Genomic DNA, 24,331 nt, shown 5'->3' on the forward strand with positions numbered 1-24,331 from the left:
ATTTCTTCTTGAATGTTTAGTGTTCCCTAATTTTACCTCAGGATCAGTTTATTGTTTACAACGAAAACAGTGGTGAGCGTAATATCTTTTAATTGAAATAAATGATTTCCATGGATTTCTTAAGTTCTCCTTTAGACATTAGGGACACAGCTGAATTGCAGCAAGATCAGACATGAAATAACACCGGCAGAGATGGTTTGATTATTGATTATTCGATAAGTTGACCTTCAGAAAATTAACTGGCAACAATTTTTCTCACAGATTAATCATCAAGCAAAAATGCCAAACATTCAGCTGCTCAAGTGTGATGATTTGCTGCTTTCCTTTGTCGTGTATTATAGTAAACTGATGTGATTGATTGTAAAAAATAATCAGCAGATGAATTGTTAATGAAAAGAACAATGAGTTGCAGCCTCAGTTCAGGCAACTTAGCTGATAGATTTGACTCGTGACTGACGAGAACCACGACTGTGACGCCCTGAGTGATTCCTCGGCACCACCCTGCTCCAGCTTGACCTTGAACATTTGGCTAGGACGGCAGTTCTGCGTACTTGTAGAAATTTTTAATTTGAGCAATGTGATCAAACTCCGAAGTCTCAGATGCCTGTTTTGGACTGGACTTGGAGTGGATGTGGAGGGGAAAAACAGAGGGAGGTTTCGGTTCCTGTCACAGCTAGTGTTTCTGCAGTTGCTTCTGTCAGCCTGTCTGCTCGTCTGCTTTCCTGGTGGCCACAATTTGACAGAAACGTGTATCGGCCAGTGTGTTCTCTTTTATGCTTTTTGAATCACAATACCCATAAGTAATCATGGTGTAATAGAGGCAATTTGGTGTGCCTGCTCTAAAATGCATACACTCACTGTAAACAGCGGATATTGAATCATAGAAACTACATTGAAACACTTTGACAAGCTGCATGCATTTTAATGCAAACACAGCATTATCCCTTGAAAGCTTTTTAAGACGATGATTATCATAACTTCCAAAACAATTCTTGCCAAACTTTTCACCGTCTTTATGGCACAGAGTGACTAAAGGGAGGCAACACTATTCCTCTTGTCCAACTTCTTTCTCCCTTCCAGTCCCTTCCTTTCCCATCTCTCACTCTTTTTTTATTCCACTCTCTCTCTCTCGTGCCTGCGCCCTCAGATTTCTTCTTCCATTTGTATCAGGTCGAGGGGGCTCAGTGGGGTTTCAGCTGGCTCATATTTGATGGGAGATACAGTGGGAGCGTTTCCCACACACTTTTTCACAGCGATGACGGACTGCGTTATCTTCATGCTGCCTTGCCCCCAAGATGCTCACCACTGGGCTCCCTGAGAAAGTGATTAGGATTATTTAAATGTCAATTTATTTTCTTTGCCCATTATCACGAACGTACTTCCCCTGTCAGGAGGGGAAAGTCTCTTGTAAGAAGCCAATGTAATTTAAGCTGACAAATCAAGTTTTATTTCAAGGCTCTGTGGGAAAGGAGTGTAAGAGCAAGTCTTTTTTTTTTTTTTTTTTTTTTTTTTTTTTTTTTTTCTTTTTTTCTCTCTCTGGTCTCACCCTCTATGATTGGGGCCAATGAGGTGGCACAGCAGCCTGACACTTGGCCAGTTCCACTGGATGACATCTGTATTACCTTAACCTCTAACACTGCACCAGCTCTGCTTAATTAAGAGTGTATATGAAAAAAAAATATAGTAATATTAAGAACTATGTGGAAAGTTCAGTTAAGTAATTATTCAAATAATATGCAGTACGATGGATTTTTGTTTCAACAAAAATGTTGCCAAGTCGGAGTTGAAATTTCGAAAAGTTTGAGGAAAATGATCACAACCTTCCAGACATCCAGTTAATATCCTAATAACAGTTCAGTCCTATCGATGGTTGTGCCACCGTGCCATACTGTTTGTAACAACTCATGGGCTTCATGTCAGTCCTGTATTGTAATCTCTCCAGACACGTTTCACCACATACAAAAATACTGTGCTCTTTCCACAGAAACTATGAATATGCAAACATTGTACATTCTGAAAGTCTAAAGTTTGTACAAAGTGAAATTTCCACGTCTTTTTTTCTTTTTTAATGTTTTATTACACAGCAGGTCTGAGTGCTATATAAACACTGTGAAAGTATCAAAGCGTTCAATCCACGGAGAAATGCACACAGCCCATATTCAGAAACTGTGCCGTAAAAAGAGCCATCAGAACTTTGTGATGTAAATTGTTGCCACCCTCAGCCAATGGCCAGTGTTGGAGGATTTGGTTTCTGCCTGTGTTTACCTGAATCCACTGTATTTTTATTTGATCTCTGTGAAGGACTCTAGTGTTTTCTTCTTTCTTTCTCTCTTTTCAACATTTTAATCTTTTTAACACTATTCTTCTATCTCTTGTTGCCATGTGTTACTCAGTAATCCAATCAGGAGAGAGGCTCTGTTCTGAGTTACGGATCAACCCGTTGTTGCTAGAGCTCCAGAGAGAAGCCAGAGATGTAAAAGTATACCAAGATGATTTTTGGCACTTAAAACCACAAATAAAACACTAGAAAACAGTAAAATATGGGACCTTGAACAGGTGGACACAAGATGTTTTCTTCTTCCTCAAAAAGTCCATTCTCAGTGAATGTTTGGAGGTTTTAACTTTCCACATCACATTTGTGTAAGTTTCATATAGTGATGGACAGTTGTAATGTCACAAAATCATGCTTATCTGTATGTCATAAACTCAGATCTCCACAAACATCACTCTGCAAAGAGAAGCTCAAAAAAACCACACACTTTACTTTTTCCTAACACAGACACAGAAATATCAGAGTTTAAAATGGGAATAATAAGGGAGATGGAGAAAGATGGCTCTTATTTTCTGCGTAGTCAGTGTGAGAAAGTTTTTCAGAAGAAAATGTTTGCAGGTGCCCCTGGGTGTGGAGGCTATTCTGAGTGATGAAGGAGCTCTTTCTTTTGGACAGAGACGGTGGTTTGCTATCCGTGAACCTCTAGAGATCTCCGCCTTTGTGACCACAGAGGCGCTGGAACGACATTAGAAGAAAAAGAAATAGACAAGGAAAAGAGAGAGAGAGAGAGAGAAAAAAAGAGCCCATAGTAGAATGAAGAAGACTTAAAACTTTAAAGAAGAAAGTTTTGAAAATGTGATGGCTGTTCCATAAATCTAAACTGAAAATTCAATTACATGTAAATGCAGTTATAAGATTAAGTCTTTCTGGTATTGCAGTTTGGTGCCTGATTTTTAAAATTATTACTACTATTACTTTTTTAATTGGCTTGTGCAGGAGAACTCCCTCCATTCAGCTCCACATGATGCATGTCTGTGCTCAGGCCCAAATCAACTCTTTTAATAGTCTTTTCTCTAATTTCTGTGCGTGTACCAGTTGCTTTGGGTGTGTATTTTATAGATGCAAACATACCGGAAATTAAAATAACACTAGTCAACTTTTACTTTGCTGTTTTTGTTGCCGATTTGTTTCTGTTCACTATCTGCTCTTTGCAACGACTCTCGTGGCTTTCTGGATGCTGCTTACCTCAGCTGCAGGCGAGATGCATTTTCATGGTAGGCAGCACATCAAGTTGATTGACAGGTCTTGGGCCAGTGGATGAACTATATGAACTTGAGGTTATGAAGGTAGAACTGAATACATTTCAAAGTAAAAAGTGGTTTAAAAAAACAAAAGTTGTATAGGGATTGGATTGTAGCGATCAGCATGCTGTCTGCATCCCAGGTTTCAGATCCTTTACCTGCTGTAGGCTGAAGGTGCAGATAAACAAGTTGCTGTTTCTTTGGTCTCAGCTAACTTGTAAACCTGCACAGTAAGCCTATAGAGCACTGTTAAACACTTTTTTGTACGGCTTTTGCCAAGAAATATGTCTATGGGATTCTCTACAGCCTGATTTAATATTAATATTAATATTAATGTACAATGAAATGTCTTTAAAACAACTGTTAATGTAGACGTTTGAGACGAGTGTGTACACCAAAACCGGCTTACTGGATTGTTATCTGCTGCTCAAACTTCCACAAGCCTTTGCTCCATGAAGTCGTTATAATATTACAGTATTTATCTTAACTTATTAACATCGCTTCACAAATGAATTTCGCCTAATTATGTGCATTACCTAGAGCTAAAAAAAGGTAGATCAATTGATTAGTTGATCAATAGAATACGAATCCGTAACAGTTTGTTTGATAATCAGTCTTTTGTGTAATTTTTCTAAACAAAATCGGCCATTTCCTCTTCTGAAGCTTTCTTGTTCCTCCACGACAGTGAACACAGTAGCTTTGACTCTTTTTGGCCAGAAACAAACCAATCAATCTGAAGACATTACCTTGCAACCCCGTCCCTTGCCATTGCAGTTTAGTTGTATGTAAACGCAATTTCTAGAAGACAGGGCTGCATCTTGGGATGGGAGAAATTGTGATGCGGATTAGATGATAATGAACATACTCATTTTATCTGATTACAATGAAAGAAATCACAGATTGCAAATTTGTTCATTTATAATCAGAACAAAGCAAATTCTGAAAAGTAAGTCTGGCTTAACCACAACACAACACTTCCACGTCTATCCTGTGGAGGTTGGTCAAAATATTAGTTTTTTTCTCCCAGACACATATAACCAGTTTCAGACTATTGTTTTGAGACTGAATAACATTCACATACCTTTATCTGTCACAAGAGATGATTGCTGACTGCGATCAGTCCAACCATCTGTGCTTTTCACGAACTGCTTTCAGTTCCAGTATGTCACCACAGTAATGGTTGCATTGCTACAGAGCGTAACACATAAATCAGCCGGTTGGTTCGTGTATAGCAAAGGGGATAAAAGGTAAACAAATTACCACCAAATGTGAGAGCTGCACCTCATCAAACTCTCTCATATCAAGAGATTGCCATTAGAAAGAAAGCCCATGTCTAGTAATCTTTAAATTTTGAACTGTCTCTCCTCTGCTGCCTAATAGTTCATGTATGATTGATGGGCTTTGCAGAAAAGACCACCATCTCTTTGTCACATGGACCCAAAGATATATCACCGAGTCTCCGTCTGTGGTGAGAAGTCATATCTGGTGGCGCGATATTAAACCATAGAGGTCTTAAAGCTAATAATATGCACAGCCTAAGGCCTGGCTTCGTTAAAAGAGATAAGGAGATTAATCTTTGTCCCAGATCAGTGCAATTTCACAACAGAGCTTGCTGGATATTGCTGGCATGAGGCAGCAAAGCTTACTTTATAGGAGGAAAAATAGAAGAATAAGAAAACAACAATGAGGTCACCCTTGAATGTCAGCCATTTCAGAGAGAAACAAAATAGAAGTAGAGAAAGAGAGAGAGAATGGAGAGATAAAAAGCACAGCATCGGCAAGTTTTGCCGTCTTTGATGGTGCTGAAAAGGAAATGTTCTGGATAGACAATCCATGCCTCTGGTGAAATTCTTTCATTGTGTTTCATTTTTAAACCAGACGCTCCTCCAGTCTTCCTCTTTTTTTCTTTTTTTTTTTTCCTCCCCTTATTCTTTCTGCCTTTTCCGCTGCCTTATTCACATTCTTCTTTCCTTCAATGCCTCATTCCACTTTCTTTCTTTCAGGCTCTTGCCCTCTTTTGCCCCCCCTTTCTGTCTCTCTTTTCATTTTAAACCATGCCAGTTTCCCCTCTTCCCTTTTTTTTTTTTTTAAATAAATAATAAAAAAAAACCCGTTCTTGTTTTCTGACCTTTTCTCCATGCCAGCCAAAGTTATCCTCTGGGTCGATGGGTTGCCTTTCTCATGCATGCAAACCACATTAAAATCTCTTCCAATATCTGACCAAGCACCTGGACCATGCTAAACTGCAGAGACCAATCCGTTACCTTAGCTCGCCCTTAAGCTGAATTCCTATTCAGCGGCTCAGTTTGACCACAGCTCCAAGCAATCCCACTGACAGCCAACTTTTGTAAGGTGCCTCAAATGCAGGAGGAATGGGGGGCTGAAGTGGGTTGATGCAGAGAGAAAGAAGAGGAGAATGTGCATGTACAGTATGAGCAAACAAAGTAGTTGTATAATCAGTGGCCTCAAGTAGTGGTCAAGCTCTATGGGACCCCCGTAGTTAGCTTCTATATAGAAATGGTGACTGAGCCCGCTTGTCCTTGAAAAGACAAAGACAATAACCTGATTGAGATGCAGTGACAGAAACTAGTTCGTTCCACTGTGAAATTTTCTGAGCTGGAATGGAGAATAAGCAGATCTCGGACGGATTATGTCAAGATAATGGAATCATTCAGATCGAAAATGGAAAAGGACAGTTTAGCCATAATCACATCTTCTGTCTGAGCTTTTCTCTCTCTCCCTCTCTTTCTCTCTGCCTCCCTCTTTCCACTGTTCTGTAGTGTGCACACTACTTCTCCTTTTTTCTTTTTTTTTTTCCCCTGTTTGGCGCTATTATTATTTGCTGTGAATTCCTGATGTGGCAATGTGGAACTGAACCTGCATAGAAAGCAGTCTCCAATTAGGATAGCTCTTTTCATGTCGAGACACTGCGCTGCATATGAAAGGGGAGGGAATGCATGAATAAGGAGGAGGTGAGCGGAGTCCCTGTACCCACTGACAACATGCACCTTCTTGAACTTGCACACTTTCATGCACTCAAGCAGGGGATGCACACATATACACATTATTGCACATGCTTGCTCGTCCCTAAAAACTCAATCCCGAGCTCAATGCCCACTGCCTTCCTCACCAGTTTCTGTTCACCTCCAAGGCTATTAGAATATAAAACCTCTATCATTTGCAATGGAGAAGTTATAAAACATTAAAGGAGCTTTTTCAGATATGTCCATTGTTCCTGCGCAAGAGTGCAAATTAAAAAGTTTATCTTGGTAAGTGCCTCCTATAAAGCAGATAGTTAAACCTGGAGGTGAGATGAAATAATTTCCCTGTCAGGTACTGTAAAATCAATGCATTTTTTGTTTAAAAAAAAAAAAAAAAAAAAAAAAAAAAAATGTGATTGTAAGAGCTGTTGCAGTTTAATTTCCTCTACTGGGGGCTCTGAAGCTTCAAAATGCTGCTGGAAATTACAGATCATGCTGATCAGAGATGTAGTTCTCAAACTTCCCTCTCTTTTTCTCTGCTGGTTCGTCTGTCTCTCTCTATCTGTAAACTTTAATTTAGAGCACAACATCCCTACATAAAGTACAACAGAAGCCAGCAGGTACTAAGATTGATGTTTATCTGGCAGCGTCTTTTCTTATCACTGTTATTACTATCACGTCTTCTTTGCCTGGCATCGGCCTCATGCGTGGTTCCTCTGAGTCAGACAAAATCATCCGTTAAAACCTCTATGGGGCTTTTCTACATGGTCGAAATATACCAGCCAGCCAGGCAAAGCAAGGGGGGGATTTGGCTGTATTCACAGTCACGGGGGAAGGAGGAGAGAGAGAGAGAGAAAAGCAAAGGGAGCCAGCTGGGGAAAGACAATAATTCAGAACCTGCCAGATTCATTCTTAGAGGCCTCTTCCCTCCCTAATTCCCCTGTGGTGGAGGTGCACTTAGTCGCTAAAGCTTTCTGGCCATGTATCATGGAGGCTTTGGATAGCATGGCCTTCCACTGCAACAGAGGCAGATTTAGACGTCTGCGCTGGGACCCCGCTCGACTCTTCATATACACCCATTCTGGCTCCCTGTTTGATACTGTCTCAAACCATACAGGTTCAAATTGTCGCTGTGTGTCTCTGTTTTGCTTTTTAATTACCCTCAACAAAAATCATCTACATTTTCTGGTGCTACATAAATAAAAGTGTGCCTGCAACAAAAGAGGAACATCAGAGTGTAGCATGCTGCCTGAGGACAAGCACTGAGCTCAAAATGCATTGCCCACCTATCTGTATGTTTGGTAAAGCCACTCTTATGTCTGGCTTTTTAATTTATTTATTTTCATTTTTGAAAGAAAATGTGATTTTCCCAGTGTCCATTTCCATTCACTGCTTTTATGAGAAAATTAGGAGTTGAGCCTATTGAGCACTAACAGCTGGTGAAGCAAATTCTCCAGTTGAGTGACATTAAACCATTGCAGAAGAGGGCACATCATGTGGATGTGATTAAAGGTACACCAGTCAAACCTCAAATGGTGGAAAACATTGTGGAAAACATGATAGAAATATGGCATTAAATAAATGTAAAACAGGTAGATGAAAATGCACCTGCTGTACCATGAATCCCCAAGTAAAAAGCTGTATTTATGTCCATCATGAACAAAGAAGGCTGTTTATTTGGTTATGGATTCACCTGGAACATAATGACTGACATGGTAAGCTCGGCATAATTCAGCGTCCTCCCTTTCCTGTTAGGCATTTAATGCAAAAATATCTAGGTCATGAGAAGAGTGTTAGGCAGTCAAATTTTGATTGGTCGGTTGGTCACAGGAGAAGAAGAAAAAAAAAATCAAACTCCACAGAAACTGGCACCACTCACTCACTCACTCACTCACTCACTCACTCACTCACTCACTCACTCACTCACTCACTCACTCAGGCACAGACAGACATCGTTTACACTCCTGTTCCCTGCTGTTATTACATAGTAATGTAGCTGAACATCTCGTGTTTGCCTGACTGGGCATATTCAGTAATGAAAGCGCTAGAAATATCTGCAGGAAGTATTAAGCCTTAATGACAGTAGCTTAACACCAAACAAATGAACAGAAAAGTACAAGCCATTTGAATGCATACATTATTTCTGTTAAAAAAGGTAAAGTCAGAACCACAGACTTGTGAGTGTGACATAATGCTGTTGTTCTATAGATGGAATTGGTGCAGTGGAAATATAAATGAGTATATATAGTATATTTGAGTCTGCATTAACAGCAAACATTAGCAAAAACACCTGATCAAGAATGCTGAGATGTTTTGAATGATCAGTGAGAGTCTGGTGAAGATTTCAGGCGAGTGAGTAATTGTATTGAACCTTTGTCATGCATGAACAGTTGGAAGAAATTGGGCTCATTCGCATCATTCAATCATTTATTGAAAATGAGCCTTTAATGAGTTATCGATATTGAATGGGACTGATATTGAGTAAGGCTCATGCATGAGAAATTCATTTGGGGGGCCCATTGCAGGGTCACTTTACTGGCTATCAGTGCTTGTTGTAATAGTAATTGAGCGAGATGAGGATGAAACCATCCATTCATGACCCGAATGAAGCCTTACGCTACATCCAATAAAAGCGGTCTGTTTTTACTAGGACACATAGGATATCATGGTTGGAAATGTTTTGAGACTTGCAGACTTGATATCTAGGACAGAGAGTTGAGAGGGGAGAGGATCTTTCACCGAGATTACCTTTGCAACTGGGTCACAGCAAGGCAAAAAAAAATACAGAAGAAAATAAAACTGAGATAAATCTGGGTAGGGTATGAGGTTCTTTTAGAAAGGAGTCTGCTTGTGAGGATAAGAGGTGCGAAGGAAAGTCTGGTGCGTCTCACTACATTTGACACGTCTCCCAGCCTCTGGCATCAGATAAGTCACTCTGCTCAGGAGAAGTATTTTTGAAATCTCATGGCTTACGATAACTTCTGTTGGAGATGCTTAGGTAGACTTGAAAGATTAATGCAGACTATTAAAAAGTGGCGATAGAAGTAGTAGGAGTTGACTAAGCCTATTTCAACAATGTAGATCATTCAGAATAGTCCATCATTCAAAGAGCTTTTGTCATTTTGTTTTTGTGTGTTTAGTGGTGTGTGTGTTTTAGTAAATCCTCAAGTTCATCCTTTGGAATAGACATAATAATCACTTAAGTCTGATGGCTGCCCGGCTCTGTGATGTCTTTTACCTCATGAACTTTGAGTTTATGTACGAGCTGATATTTTCTCTGTCGCTGCCTGTTTTACTTCTTCTGTTTGGTAAATGGAAATTCATGACTTTGCGCACTGGGAATTTTTCCTTGGAGAAATGTTTCCTCAGAGGTCGGGGACAAAAATTTTAAACGTTTTTACCTTTTAATAAATAAACATGTATCTTGAATTGCTGATATTTGGTAAAATATCTGTGCTTTCTTTATGGAGAAGTTGACTCCACCCCCTCCTATATTATATATATTCAAATAAATAATTCTAGCATAGCATCAGTCACATTACTGTTGAGATTAAGTACTCACTTGCAGATAAAAATTAGTTTTAAGCGTTAAGTCCTGACTCTGGCACAGTACGTAAATATTAACATTTATGTTTAACATTGTGCATGGACTCTAACAAATTAAAATGTTTTTTTTCTGTTGCCTTAAGTTGCCCTCAGTTCATTATTTTATTGATTCGCTCCTGTGTGAAGCTGTGTACACACACGGACATGCAGGCTATCCAAAGTACACATTGAATAAGCACACGCCCCTACTGTTTCACAGTGAATGAGAATCTCTGTGGAGGGGAGTTAGTTTTCCATGTGTCAAGATAACGGTAACAACTCTCTTTAAACTTTGCCAGCCTCGCTGATGTGAAATAACGGCTAATCTCTGCGTAGCTCTGCAAGAAACACACCCAGGGAGGGCTGTCAGGAAGGTTCTGTCTGTGTGTGTGTGTGTGTGTGTGTGTTCTCATTGGTATGTGTACGCCTGAGAGAGGGAGGCTGTTTTTGTGTAGTGGTGTTCGGGGGTGTGTGTGTGTGTGTGTGTGTGTGTCTCTGAATCCCTGTAAATCACCGGTGGTATTAGAGAGCATCCCGCAGTGTTTCTGTCTGGCTAATAAAATAACTGGAGGCTGCTTCCGAGCCACCCACAGTGAGAAGCCACCTCTTTCCTTAATCTGTGCCCCCCCCCGCCTCCCCTCCAGTTCTCCAAGACCCGACTCTCCATCAAAGCTCACTGACCCGTGAGGTGGACATTTGCGTACACGCCTCAGTGTTTGTTTGTGGGGGGGAAGAAACATGTATGTGCGTTAGCATGTGTTTTATGGCGAACAAACAAGTGTGCCTGTCCATCTGTGTGTGTCCACTGCCTCTCTTCACTTTAGTCATTAACAGCAGAGATCAGACGAACCTCCCTCTGTGATGGAAAGAAAATAATTCTCTATCTGCTCCTCTATATGCAGGGAAAATAAACATGCAAATCGTCTGTGTTTTCTGTATAAACAGGTTTGCCTCTACTAAAGATATGTGCAGCCTCTGAATTCAGCTAGTTTAAATATAATCCCAAGTTAGAGATTGTTTTCATGAAGAAGACAGTAATCTTTTGCCATCTTTGAACAGCATGTGTGCATGGTGTGAGTATTTTCCCCACATAACTGCAAAGTTTACAGTGCATTTTGGAGTTATTTTAAGAGGTTATGAGAGGATGTGGTGGGTCCAAGTTGTTCTGATTGAACAAGCAGGAGTTCTGTTGTTTTTAATAAAGAAGCAGCCCTGAAAAGGGAGAACATAGCGCCCCACTGCTTCTTGATTTAGCAAAATTCGGTCTTGCCATGAATAAATTCTGCAGACACAATTTAGTGGAGATACAAATATAGCACATGGGAACAAAAGCAGATGCAGTAGATATATAGAGAGGATAAGAGAAGAGGAGATTATATCAGTGTTCCCCTTGTCTCTCTCTACGGTGCAGAACAGCTTGTCCCACGCCTCTCTTATCTCTCACCATCCTTCATATCAGCTTTGGTCACTCTTTAAACTGTAAATCATGTTGTGTGCTAGATGAACCTGGAGAGACAGAACTTAAATGCTCTAGTGTAGGAACTGAACAGAATCCTAACTCTACCTGTCGCCCTCCCTTATCCTATGTTTCCTGTGCTGTTTATTCTGTTTGAAATAAGAGGATATTTCCATCACTGATGCGCCGCTTGTTGCACAGTAACCACACAAATATCCACTGCTGGTTTCACTGGCCATTTGATAAGAACATATTATGTGGTATTTTGCACATACACAGTTGAACGATACTGTGTGAACGAATGATTTAAGGAATTTCTTTGTATAACACCAAATCATAACGTATATTATGTCAAGGCACTTTATAGGCTAAGGTCAAGATCTTACAATATTATAGAGAGAAACCCAACGGGGGGGGGGGGCACTAGGAACAGCTGTACTGTTTATTGTTATAGCAAAAATAATGATAGTAATACCCATAGGTGCAATGATGTTATCAATAATAATGAGGCACAAATAAGACAGAAGTGCTAATAAACAGTTAATTACTACAGCTTTCAGCCGTCTTTGATTTTGAGGTGGCTGTTGGTGAGGTTAGAGTTGGATATCAGACCGGCAACTCGGAAATCCCAGTTCAAATGGAATGCACCATTCGATGCTCTTAAGATCAACAACCATGCTACCAAAAACACTGTCTGCCCATGTGCTTGTATGACAGGCTATAGTTTCCAGCACAAGATTGTTGACTTTGTTTCCCTCCTGGATAAACCTGCCAGCTCCACCAGCAATCCAAAACGGACATTGACATGCCCCGTCAGAGGCTGAGGACGAGGAACGTTTCAGATAGAGCGAAGAACTCTTTAGTGAAAGTTGTACGTGTAAATGTAGAACAATTTGTCAACAGGACTTTAGGAGAAAGCTGTTTTTCCCTTTTTTGAGATGAAAAGTTTTCAAGTGGAAAATATTTGTTTTCACCAGTGTTTTATCTGCTTTGTAGAACACGACATAGTGGAAAATCCTCGAGTTGGAGAAAGCCATGGGCTGCCTAACAGTTTGACAAAGGCTAGTAACTGTCAGCTTACATATCAGACAACTTTTATATGAGAAGCTTAAATTCTGAGACAGACACCACACACACACACACACACACACACACACACACACACACACACACACACACACACACACTCTCCAACCAGTTTAAAGTTTTTACAATGATTGTGTTTGACACAGCCTGTCATGAAACTTGAAAGCGACAGTATGTCCTAATCTTACATAAAATTCTAATGCCATATGTTTCACTTAATGGACGTTACAAAACTGGCAGTTTGTATTCTGTGCACTATACATTTAATCTTTTTCGATAATCATGTCATAGGAATTAGGATTAGAGCTCACTTCAAGCGAAATGCTTCAGAGATTGTGCTCAGGGAAGTCTTCTTTGGATAGCTTCTACATGCAAAATTCAATATTGGTAATATAATAAAACGGCTTGGCAAGTAAAAAGTCAGTCTTTATGAAAAGTGAAATAAACCATGAGGATTTGCTTAAAACCTTGACTTATATAACTGTAATATTGTTAGAATTTGGCAGGGGTGAAGTTTTTTTTTTTTTTTTTAGCAGTCAGCATCAGGAAGTGACTTCAAAAGAAATGCAAATCATTTCAAAATGAAAGGCAAAAAATGCAAATAAATGATGCACTGTGTATTGCATAAGGGAACCGCAGGTGAGGTGCGTATCTGCTAACAGAGGATACAATATCAAATCCTAAAAGATTTTCTCTGTTTAGTGTAGCATTTCAGCACAGAATACCCAAATGCATCAGTCTCATGCTTATTTAATGCTGTGGGCAAACCAAGGTTTGTGAATATTTCAGTGTCCTATTACGCTCCAAAGTTGTATTTGTCAGGTTCTCTGAGTCAGACAGTTTCAGGTTCAAACTTTCTGAGTCAGAGAGTTTCACGCTGCAATTTCCCGTTACTTTTCAATGTCCCTGGAGCTCTCAATTCCCTGTTTTCCTCCTGATTCACACCATTTTATGTCTGGGCCTTGAAGGCAGCAAGAGCCCAAGTTTGACAAACTAAAGAAGTGACTGGCAGCCACATCTTTCTCTCTCCAGTCTCTTCTTCCTCACTCTCACCTCTCCCACTGTTTTCTACCACATTCTCTTTTTCTGTCTTAGTTTCACTCTGTTTCTCTCCCCCAGCGTCTTTTTCTAATTGTCTCATTGTACCTTGCCCTCACCCTTTCTTCTGTCTTCACTTTGGTACTTACTCCCACTCAATCTCTCATGTTCTCTCTCCTCCTCCATTCATCTCTTGCTCTCGGACTGTCCTTCACGGACAATTTACCAAGAGTGGCATCCATTCACCTTTCAGCCCTCGAGCTTTCAACACCATTTTTAACACAAAAATCCCAAAGGTGGAAAAGCTAAAGGAGGAGAGCAGAGAGAGGAAGAGAGCTGACTAGAAAGGGAGAATAGGTTGAGAAAAGGGCTTAATCTCAGAAGCATTAAATCCAGTTTTTGGAGCGTGAACTGGGGAGATGGAGATGCTCGGTAACACAGAGTTTTACTATATGTGTGTGCACTTCCGACATGGTTAGAGTTAAGTCTGCTCATGTCTCCCGTCTTTTGTATCACACTCTGAGACTGAAGCACAGATTCTTGGTCCTAACAGTCCTGTCATTCAAATCTGCTCTAATAGACAGACTGAAATGAGACCGAGTTCCCTAGCAGTCATTTTCTTAACAGCCAAGAAACCGCAGGGATTTTGCCGCTGGAAAACCTTGTGAAGGCTTTCTGTACTTTTGGGGTAGAAAAAAAAAAAAAAGTCGAGCTCCGGAAAAGGTAATCCTCCTCAGTACCAACCGCTTTCCTCGAAGCAAAAATACATTTTTTGTCGCAGAGTGTAACGTATAAGATACTTGACAGTAGGCTTGTCGTTATCAATTAAACTATTGAATAATTATTCAGTGAGTTGATTAAATGTTTAAAATAGAAAAGAGAGAAATGCTTCAGGATCCTGAGATTGCTTGTTTTGTCCAACCAACAGCCCGAAGTGTACGGTGATATAAAAAAAAGAAACTCACCAAATCGTCACAGTTGATTACTTTCTGCGAATGAATGTTTGGCTTGATAACTGACTTATAACTGGATCTTTAACATGATCACACTTTGATAACATTGAGTCAACAATGTACACATCTGAATTTGAATTTCATATAAGAAAGAAAGAAAAAGGAAAAGTTAATTTCACTGTTGTTAAACTAATTACATACAGTACAGAAGATTGCCAGCAAGAGGTACACGCCTTAGGACTGTTCTGTTTGTAGTTTAGAATTGTATGACTGCATGTCAGGTTCAATTATACGTCGACCCGTATGCAAATATTTCCTGATCTACTTAATGCATCAGCATGTTTGGTCTGACAACTGCTTGGCAGGATAACCAATCACGGCTCATGCCAACCTGAGGCTTCAAATAAATATTTATGGAGGTACCTGTAGCCCAAGGAGACCTACATTATACAGACCTATCAGACTTGGCCTTTGTTCCCACTTTGTGTCCTTAAGCCAGCAATCTTATCACAAAACTTCTTTGTCATATTAGCAGCCCGATATTTCCCCAGTGACACCACTGAACAATGAAGTGAAATGTCATCCGCAAAGCAGTTCCCAGTCGCGAAATTGGGGGTTACGAACATTCCTCTCGGACTATGTTAATCAGTTGCTTTTAGTCGTGCCATTTTCCAGATACAGTTAAATTTAAACTGATGTTCGGAGGCTGCAGGGAAAGAGCTGTACAATCAAATGAAACCAAAGGAAGGAAAAGATATAACTAGGTGAGACAAGATAAGTCGAGACGAGACAGGGTGAGGCATAAGAGGGAGGACGGAAAAGGACAGAACATGCAAGACAAGATGAGGAAAGACATATGTTACGTGAGGCATGGTGAGGTGATGCTGAGGTAAGAGAGGTAAAGTAAGGGAAAGGTATACTGATATGTCAATAATTATCAACCAGTCATCATTGAGGAAAAAAACTGATATAATGCATATTGAAGCAGCACAATGGACAATGTAATTACCTATAATACCAAATGAAAAACAATCTATTGTTCAGCAAAAATCTGAGCTCCTTGCCACCATGTTAATTACATGGATTTGCTGTCCTACAGTTTTGGCCATTCATAGCTGTAATGTCTTTGGGATAGATTAGTTTGGATGTGTAAAATATCCCTCTGTACATGGTCCAGTAGAGCGATAAGAGCTCTGTAATCAAATTGTATTATCGCAGCGTTACAGAGTTATCAGGTCATTACCTAATCGTGTCCTCACCTGATTACTTTCTCTTATCTTTTCTCCCTTCCCTCCCATTCTCCTCTTTTCTCTCTACTGCTGCTGATATTTGATATGAAATGAAATGGATTCTGTTTTGTAGGACAAGATCCTCACTCTCTGTGTCTGTCCTTGTCTTTCTCACAGAGACACACAAATATCTACTTCACACCTGCATCAAACATGCATCATTGGGCCAATGAGTTCTGACAGCGAGTTTGGGTCATGGTGATTCTCTCGGTCTCTAACAAAAAGCAGAACTGGCATCTGGTGTCAACAAATAACTTTGCTGACCCCTCCAACTTGTCCCTGTTGTAATCAATAACGGTATAAGAATAATCTCATATAAGTACAAAGCGCTGTGTTCCCTCTTTGCGTCTAGACTGGAGGGTATATATTTGACACGTGATAAAGCAGACTGCTGTTGGTTTCCTGTTCCAAATGCTTATCCATGACCGTCTTTTATTCATGATTGACTGAACCCTGCAGGTGGAAGCTCGACCGCTCAGCCAGCTGTCAGGAGTGGTTTAGGTGATGATGTGACTTGCCAACTCTCAAAACTCCTGTTGTAAACAGTCGTTGTTTGACTGCTATTAGACTTGATGCAGACATGTACACTGTGCAGACATCACAGCCAGACAAAGTGCTGAGGGTCCCATCAAGCAGAGCGATCTTTGTCACTTAAGTTCCTTTTTAAATACATCTTGTGGCTCCCAAGGTCACAGGTATTTTATTCAAGCCACATAAATAAATAAATTAAAAAAAAAAGAAACATAAACATACATAGCAGTCGTTTTCTGCTGGTGCTTGAGTCATTTTGTCACCTTCTGATTGAGTTAGTGGGGTGCCAGCGCGCCTGCAGGAGATGCCATATTGTGTTATGGATTTTGCCTTAAGGAAAAGATTTGAAACATGGTGTGACTTTATACAAGTGTCCTTGTATGAGTTTATGGCAAATGGAGTACTTCATTTGTCCAGCTGAGCCGTCTGAGTCTGTACTGGATGCACACTGACTGACACATGCTCTTCCTCCCTCTTTTTTTTTTTTTTTTTTTTTGTCTCTACTTAATGAAGTGTCAACGCTAATGATGATGCTCTTTTTGCTAATTCTTCTGACTTGGCGTGTCACTCCTCCCTGCTCCTCTCTGAGAGGTTACCTCAGGTTTACCTCTGCAGTGCTTTTACCTCATCAGTGTGTGGATGTGGACATGTGTCTGTGTGATTGTGTGTGTGTGTGTGTGTGTGTGTGTGTGTGTGTGTCGCCTTCTCCTCGCTTCTTTTTTTTGCTAATTAAGCAAGAAAGTTTTGCAGTGTTTGCTTGTCCGATGGCCCATGCATCAGAGCTGTCCTGCCCCAGCAAGTCCTCCCAGTGGATGGGTGGCTTATTTTAGAATATAGGTCAAAATAAATATTCAAATATGATTAATGTTAAGGATTGCAACTTCATCAGCATTTTTAGGGCAGGAAGAGTGAGTATATTGTTGAAAAGACAGCTGATGTTTATACAACAATTTTGCAAGATTTCAAATTTACCTGTAGTCTGCACTTAAACACCAATATTATACAGGTCTTGATGCTTTAATTTGAGGTGCTACCTTTACTGATACCCCCTCCATTCAGGAGATGCATATACTGTATGAAACAAATTGAACATACTAATGTGTGAGAAAAAAAAAATGCAAAAAACAGCATGACGTATTAGGCCACCAATAGCCTCCACAACAGCTTCACTTTTAGAGAATGAGTTTTTATTTGGCTTAAGAGTCCTGACATTTTCGTGACAGACACTGTCTGACATAGTCATGAAATCAGGTAGGATGATTCAAGTTGACCCATTCATATTATCCTCAGACTCAGGTTTAACCAGTGTGACTGCGTGGATATGAAAAGGTTAAGAAAAGAAGGCAAAGCTATCAAGACAAACCTGCAGTTGGAAAATGGTATCATGCAGGGAAATTTACTGCCATGACACACTTCACCTCAATTCTTATACTAAAAGGGTATTAAAAAAAAAAAAAAAAAAAAGCCTCTGCAACCCAATTTTAGTAGTCCTGAAATAAAGGTTGAGTACAACCATAAAATATCCCCTACCTACCCATATTTTCCTACATAATTATGTACAGTGCACTTGTAACTAAATAACAGTGGCATAATATTGCGCTTGTATAATGAAGGTCTAAATGGACTTCCTCAGGCTGAGTGTTAACCAAACTATGTAATGTCAAACATCTGCTGGTACAAATTTTCAGAGAGAGCAATTTTAGCACTATAAATCTAAGCTTTTCACTCCAAGTGTTTTCTTTTCTTCATTTTTCCTTTTCTGCATCTCCCCATATGCCTCTCTTTCTTTCTCTCCTCCAGACACTTGTGCCAGTCTTCCCTTCCTCTAATGAAGGTGCTAACAACCTAAACGCCACTAATGCCTCTCTCCACTCCAGACAAGTGATCTGGGCCATTATTGACTTAGCATACACACAGAAATCCCGGTGATGTAAGGAAAATGTAATTGAAAATGAAATCGTCTGCAGAGAGATTGAGAGCACCTCAGCTCTCAAACAGACATCCACACTTGCGAGGGCATGCACTCGCACATGAACACACACACACACACACGCGCAGACCCTCCTGTGGTAATGGAGACAATGTATTTCTAATGGCACCATCCAGACTGAGTAGGTAATTGTGATGTATTAGCATGCCGCGTCTGAGATTAGATTACAGACGACAGGGTATTGCAGTGTGTGTGCGTTTGTGTGTGTGTGTGTGTGTCACTTTGTAGCCTCTTGCACTTCTGATTGTCCCCGAGTGAAAGAAAAGGTATTGACTCTTTTTGCTTTTATTCTAGACCCTGATTAATCTTGCAGCCTCATGCCGAATCTCTTCTCAGTCAGGGAGTCTCAAAGGGTCTCAGGGCTGTGTACAAATTGGGCTAAACTGTGAACTGCTGTGCAAAGCTCAGTCTGCTCAGGATCTCTGCCTGGAGGGAAGAGTAAAAGTCAGAAGAAAGAGTACAGGTACCTGTGAGAAGGTTCCTGTGATTTGCTGCTTTGCACAAGATGTATTTTGTTGCCTTCTCCCATAAATCCTAACACAACTGAATGGGAAATAATAGGTAACATGCCTGATATTTCAGGGGTTAAAATCTAAATATGCACTGTGTTGAGTGTGTGAGGACTCCAATGGAAATAAGACGTTAGCTTTATTGTGTTTTTTTCAATTATGTGTAAAGACTGTTTGCAGTCTTGCCTTTACCTTTATTATTGTTGAATAAGTTTTAGTCTTTTTATGATAGATCATAGTATTGAATGCATCAATATTTGTCTCAGGACATATATTTCTAATGGGGCTATTGACATGAAATTGTCACCAGATGTCGGTATCAACCCAAGTAATCCACACATACAAAGAAATCAAAACATATACAGTATGTCCATAAATTAAGTTATGTGTAATAAAGTGAAATGACACAGGGAATAATTATTGAACACGTGAAGAAAGGGAGATGCAAAAAGGCATGGAAAGCCAAGAAACCAGCTGAAATCTGTCAGTATTTAGAAAGCAATCCTGCCCCCTATCAGTGCAAATTAATATCAGCTGGTTTAGTCCTAATTGATGGCCTATAAAAAGGTTTCTCATTACCAAGGTGTCATACACTGGGCATCTCATGATGGCTAAAAGCAAAGAGCTCTCTCAAGACCTTTGCAAACCTTATTGTTGCAAAACAGACTGATGGCATTGGTTATAGACGTATTTCTAAACTTCTGAATGTTCCAGTGAGCACCGTTGGGGCCATTATCTGGAAGTGGAAAGAACATCATTTCACCATAAACCGGCCACGACCAGGTGCTCCTCGCAAGATTTCTGACAGAGGAGTCAAAAGAATAATCAGAAGAGTTGTCCAAGAACCAAGGACCACTCGCGGAGAGCTTCAGAAAGACCTGGAATTAGCAGGTACAGTTGTTTCAAAGAAAACAATAAGTAATGCACCATGCTCCATGGCCTCTATGCACGCTCACCGCGCAAGACTCCATTGTTGAAGAAAAAGCATGTTGAAGCCCGTTTAAAGTTTGCTGAACAACTTTTGGACAAGCCTGTGAAATACTGGGAGAATATAGTCTGGTCAGATGAGACCAAAATTAAACTCTTTGGATGTCATAGCACACACCATGTTTGGAGGAGAAATGGCACTGCACATCACCCCAAAAACACTATACTAACAGTAAAGTGTGGAGGTGGGAACATCCTGGTGTGGGGCTGTTTTTCAGCATATGGTACTGGCAGACTTCATATAATTGAAGGAAGGATGAATGGAGAAATGTGCCGAGACATTCTTGATAAGAATCTGCTGCCATCTACCAGGATGCTGAAGATTAAACAAGGGTGGACATTTCAGCAAGACAATGATCCCAAACACACAGCCAAGGAAACTCTCAATTGGTATCAGAGAAAGAAAATAAAGCTGCTAGAATGGCCCAGTCAATCACCTGATGAAAATATATGGAAAGAACTGAAGAGTTCATGGAAGAGGCCCCCAGAACCTCCAAGATTTGAAGACAGTTTGTGTGGAAGAATGGGCCAAAATCACACCTGAGCAATGCATGCGACTAGTTTCACCATACAGGAGGCGTCTTGAAGCTGTCATTACCAACAAAGGCTTTTCTACTAAGTATTAAATAAATTTCAGTAAGTGTGTTCAATACTTATTCCCTGTGTCATTTCACTTTATTACACATAACTTAATTTATGGACATATATGTTTTGATTTCTTTGTATGTGTGGATTACTTGGGTTGTTACCGACATCTGGTGACAATTTCATGTCAATAGCCCCATTAGAAATATATGTCCTGAGACAAATATTGATGCATTCAATACTAATTTTCCCCGCTGTATATCCCAGAAATATGCATATGGATTCTTTTTGTCAGAACTATAAAGCTGTATGTGCGCATGCTATAGAAAACACTGAGCACACAAACACATTTATATCCGTTTGTGAATTGTAAAATTGTTATTGCTGTGTAAACGGCAAAAACGTATGATGATGATAATGAATGCAAGCTCCGTGAGCTCTGTGAAGTTGGTTTTGTTTTAATGTTATATTACGTGTCTCGGCTTATTTCATCATTTATGCATCTGGACCATGACAGAGGATCAATAAATCAATTAATAAGCTCAGGAGGATTTTATATATTCTCAGCACCCACCCCAAGGACAAAAAAAAAAATTGTTTGTGCAGCCACTGTTTAAGAAAAGGATGAAAATTTGTTCTCTTAATTCCAGTTCTTTGCTCCTGTGGGATAGGGGCGGGTGATGTGATTGATCTTTTGGTATCAATACTGTCTGTCTTCGGCAACATGTTATTACTTCCCACTTCCTATTTCTTCCCACTGCACAATACAAGAGCTTGTCTTATTCTGCCTAAAGCCAGCAAGGAGAGATGGAAGAGAAGTTGACATAAGATCCTGAAAATAATTGCAGATCTGATCTCCGAGGTGAAAGCATTCTTCAGCGCTATCTAATATTTGTCAGCAGATCAGCATAAAGTAGACAGGAGATGTGATCTTCTGCTCCTGTTTCTTATCTGTCCTCTTTTCTCATTTTTTTTATTTTATTTTTTTCCTCAGCCCAGTGAGAGGTAGTTTCTCCTATTAGGTACCCATCTACCATCCATAATTGGGCTGCCGTTAGAGCTGAGGGAAACAGGTTGCGCTGGCAGTGGGGGGAACAGCTTGCTAAAGTGGGTTATTATTGAATAAATGAATTTCATTTTCAGTGACATAAAGTGAAGGCAAGCAGACAGCAACAATGTATGGGCTTTATACATGCTCACATGCTCTCATCTACAAAATATAACGAATGAGAGACAACGTAGTGTGTGAACAATGACACGTTTTGTTTGAAGTTGGGCTCACATTACACGGATTGCAATTTTAAGGGAACAAAGCAATGCGTGTATTGATGTAATCTCACCAATAACACTAGACATAAAAGTCCATGTACTTGCTCACACATACTCACATGCACGCACACATTAACACGTCAGTAATTGACGGGCATGGTCAAAAATTTTCTTTATGACTATTTATAATCCTTGTACTGTGTTAAAGTAAACTACAATACATATGATTTAAATCCAAGAGATCTGCACATAATTCAGACAGTGGGTGCTAAATTATCCAACACTGTACTGAAAATGCCAGGGCAGCATTTGCTTCTTGTTTATCCCCCCCGGAGGAGTGGACAGCCTTTTCGCTTTGAACACATAGGTCTCCCGCGCTAATATGCCGCCAACGCTGGCTACTATTTATCATTTAACCATGCGACCAGCCCTGACTGAATGGTAACACAGTCTTGCTTAGCCAGACCAGAAACATCTGACACATGGGAGAATAGACCTTTTCCCATTGTAGACATTTTGACTTGTCATAACAGGGAAAAAACACGGCTGAAACAAATTTCATTAACGGTGGCTCAGTTCCGTCAAGTGTCCCTGTAAGCAAAGACAGCGAAGCCAGCATGCACAATACCAGGCCCCTGGAACTAGCTCGCCCGAATGGAGTGCAGGCGTTTTTAATATTATCTGTGCTTTTGCAGCTATGACACAAGCAAAATGTCTGCTCAGAAATAAAGTTCTATAAGCGTTTGCATTTCCAAAGTCGCATCTCTTCCTCTTCAACCAATCACAACTCAATTAGATGTACAAGTGAGGTGTTAATGGGCATATGCTGGTGGCATTTAGTTACCTTGTGGGACACAGAACGAATGAACCAAAAGAGAGACCAACTTGTTGGTGCGGTAACGGAGTCGAGGTGGGAGGTCATCACAGATCCATAATTTTGCATTGAATCCAAAAGACTCCACGTGCAGTTTTTGATTTTCAATAAAGAGAGACTTGATCTGTGAGGCACCTGAGGACTGTTAGACCAAGTTGAAAATAATTATCAATTGACCCAAACAGAGCCTAATGAACAGAGAACAACAAAACTGGCAGCAGCATTATGGGCCAACAAATACCAAGCAGCCATGGTCAAAAAGAGCAGCAATATGTCTAAAAAAAAAAAAAAATAATAATGAGAGAAGAAAAAAGTGATCGTGATGACGAAGTTGTTATTGAGACACGTACACACCGGAAATGTGATGCAGTTACAGTGGGACCTGTTTCAGGTCATGGACACTTGAAACTTAGTAGAAGTTGAAGTTCCTTTGTCCATTCTTCTCCCTCATAGAGCTGAAATTATTAATAGACTGACAGAAACTTATTTTATTTATTTTAAGACCAAACTATTGCTCGATTAATTAATTAATTCATTCATTCATTTTCTACCGCTTATCCTCTAGTAGGGTCGCGGGGGGGCTGGAACCTATCCCAGCATCCTTTCGGGCGAGATGCTCGATTAATCAAGAATATAATTGTTCAGATCAAAGTTTTTCATTTAAATGTCAACTAAACCAAACGGTGCTAAATAATCATAACAATTCTTACTATTTTGTTGTATAATCAATTCTTGCTGGCAAGTCATTTACAAAGAAAAACATGGCTCATAATTTCCCCTTTTCTCTCACGCACTTCTGATTTGTTTCCTCTGATAAAGTGTCAGATTGGGACGGTGACACAGCACATTACTTACGCAGAGAAAGCTAGAAATTAGCAGGATAATGAAGTCACAGCAGGAAGGGTTGCTGCTTAGTGGAGGTTAATCTGTTTTCCTTCATACCTGTACCCGTACAAAAAACTTCAAATGCTGATATGAGTAAGTATTAGCTTGCTGCGACTTCATGAATCAGCTTGGACAGAGAAATCACTGAGCTGTGTTTAAGAAATACAACAATGATACATAAAATTATGCATGCTGAACAGATCATGCACCGCATTTCAAAGTAAATGTTCAAATCACTGGATGTTCTCAGTTCCTTGAAATGTTTATGACATAATCTTGCTGTAATTACAAAAATCTACCTGTTGCTTAATGGTTAGTCAAAACCTAAAACATCTTTAAAAATGTTTTTATGGGGCATCAATACTTGAAGACGTGAGTAGGTTTGTTAATTATTTTATTTTTTCAAGGAAAATGCCTGTCAAAGATCTAAGTGACAAAACAATGGGAAGAATCAGTAAGACAAGACACATAATTGCCAGTGAAATCATCTCTCTGCCATGCTCATTAACTTGTGATTTGCTGCTGCATTTTCTACTTAGCTTTATGTGCATTTGTTTAATTATTGTATCCATTATATTACAGGAAACAAACGAGGTGCGCTAATTAGACAGTGTGCCTGCTTATGTGTATTGTTGGTTTGGTTGTTTGTCACCACATAAAAGGAGCTGTTCAAATATGAACGTTTTTTTTTTTTTCTCATTTGCACAGCTCACAGTCCTTTTTCATAGTGAAGGGCACCG

The sequence above is a fragment of the Seriola dumerili genome, unplaced genomic scaffold, assembly GCF_002260705.1.
Source record: "Seriola dumerili isolate Sdu_G_001 unplaced genomic scaffold, Sdu_1.0 BDQW01000449.1, whole genome shotgun sequence".
Classification (NCBI taxonomy): Eukaryota; Metazoa; Chordata; class Actinopteri; order Carangiformes; family Carangidae; genus Seriola; species Seriola dumerili.